Genomic DNA, 2,500 nt, shown 5'->3' with positions numbered 1-2,500 from the left:
TGACTGACTAGATCACCTGAATAAATTATTCCTTCCCTGCCCTGCCCTCATGTATTAAGGTAGACTCTTGGTATGGAGTTCTTCTTGTCACCAAACACAGGTGAGGGTTAGTGACTTTTTACCCTTCCATGTAGGGACTCTTCCCTTAGGACCCTTGATTTCGATCATTGAATAAGAATTTCTGGAGGAGTCACTCTGGTGGAGTTTTTATGGAGTAAGTAAGCAAGCAGGCAAGCAGAGACAACCAGACCCCCAAAAAAGGCACAGACAGACAGACAGACAGACAGACAGACAGACAGACACACAGACAGACAGACAGACAAGGACATACTCTAATACAGTGTGGGTGCTCTTGAAGGGAGAGAGACCTACACAGCTCCTTGACTTCATGGGTGTTTTCAGGGTTAGACAGGCGGGGGGGGGGGGGGGAGATGTGGCAGCTGAGTTATGTACAGATAGCTGTTTTATCTTTGCCCCAACCTGAATTTCTAGATGTTTGGGGCATTTCTCTACAGGTAAGAAAAACAGGTCATTGACCATTCCTTCCTTCCTTCCTTCCTTCCTTCCTTCCTTCCTTCCTTCCTTCCTTCCTTCCTTCCTTCCTTCCTTTTTTTACTTTCTCTCTTTCTTCTCCCCACCCCCCTCTCTCTCCTTTTTCTTTATTTTTTTGGGTGGGTGGGCAATACTGAGACTTGAAGTCAGGGCCTCAGCACTGTCACTCAACTTCTTCTTTTTTTTCACATATGAATAATTTTACAGTTTATTTCATTAAAATTATATTCTCAGAAAGGTAAAAAATATATATTAGCTATTTCATCAAATGAAGTAATTATACTAACACATAACATAAGTTAGTGAAAGTTTTATCTGTCATGAATAGGACAAAAAGTATCATCAAACAACATTTCTAGGAATCACACTCAACTTCTTTTGCTCACGTCTAGCACTGTATCATTTGAACCACATCACCACTTCTGGCTTTCTCTCTCTCTCTCTCTCTCTCTCTCTCTCTCTCTCTCTCTCTCTCTCTCTCTCTCTCTCTCTCTCTCTCTCTCTCCAGACACACACACACAGACACACACATGCATATACATACATATACACATATATTTATACACATACATACATATATATCTATCTATGCTTATATGTAGTGTGATACAAACATATATATATTTATTATTTTCAGTTTTTTTGTCGTCGGGTGTGAGGCTTGGACTCTGGGTCTGGGTGCTGTCTCTCTGCTCTTCATCTGAAGGCTCACTACTGTTCTGCCACTTGAGCCACAGGGTGCCACTGCTCCCCTTTTCTGTTTATATAGTGCTGAGGAATCGAACCCAGGGCCTCATGCTTGCAAGGGGAGCGAGCACTCTACCACTAAGCCACCTTCCTAGCTCTCCCCCCTTTTTTGGCCAGTCCAGCATGGAAGGCTCCTGCATCTTGTTTGTATGGACATACTCACAGCTGAATAACTGAGTTGTTTTGCTTAATAAAAAAAAAAAATCCTGGTGTTGATATATGTGGAGGGGAAGGGAAAAAACAAATTGTTAAAACAGGGTTACAGGAGGACCCATTGAAACAATGAGATATACAAGTCGTTATGTCGAAAAACGAACTTTACAACTTTGGTGGGGGGACGGCGGGGGGGGGGGAGGATACGAAGGGATGGGAAGGGGAAAAAAAGCAGGAGGCTACAATGCTTATAAGAAATGTGCTCATTATCTTACCCATGTAATTGTAACCCCTCTGTACAGTATTTTCACAATAAAAATATATTTAAAAAATATATATTTAAAAAAAAACTTGGTACAGTAGTCTAGAAACATGGTTGCTATTACAGCCTTCATTTGCTTCACTTGACCACTGTTTTCTCATTTAACAGCTTTTGGCGACAAGCATGATTATTTTTCGTGGGGTGGGGGTGACTGTTTTGAGGCTTTCCCAAATTTTTATGTCCAACAGGTTACCAGATCTAAGGAAAACCCAGAAGTTCGAGAATTAAGTAACTCTCGGGCTCAAACTACAGAGAAAGAAAAGGAGAAAGAGAGACCTATGGAGGGAAGGGGTTGGGGCGTTGGGGGGAGAGGTCATAGAAAGGAAAAGAAAACAGGGAAAAATAAAAACACAAAGTAAAGGTCGTTTTTAAGTGGAGGCCTGGACTCAAACCAGGCCACTGACTGAGGCTTCCTCATTATGGGATTTCAAAAGTGGGCCTTGGCTTCTTGCAGAAGTCATCTCGATGTGTTGGTGTTCTGCTGTACATATCATTTGGAAGCGACTCTATCTTTTCACTCCATGGTGAATGTATTCACATATATGTTCCTATAGAAAACCAGTTTCGTGTGTTTTCTCTCACATATGCAAAAGGTACGTTTAAAATAGGGGAGACATTAGATCTCTGGACTGACTGCCTGGCTGGCTGCTTGGCTGGCTGCTTGGCTGGCTGCCTGGCTGCCTGGCTGCCTGGCTGCCTGGCTGCCTGGCTGCCTGGCTGCCTCAC

Source organism: Dipodomys merriami, unplaced genomic scaffold (assembly GCF_024711535.1).
Source record: "Dipodomys merriami isolate MVZ:Mamm:240054 unplaced genomic scaffold, mDipMer1.0.p SCAF_1305, whole genome shotgun sequence".
Classification (NCBI taxonomy): domain Eukaryota; kingdom Metazoa; phylum Chordata; class Mammalia; order Rodentia; family Heteromyidae; genus Dipodomys; species Dipodomys merriami.
The sequence above is the reverse complement of the archived record's forward strand: the minus strand, read 5'-3'. Positions refer to the sequence as shown.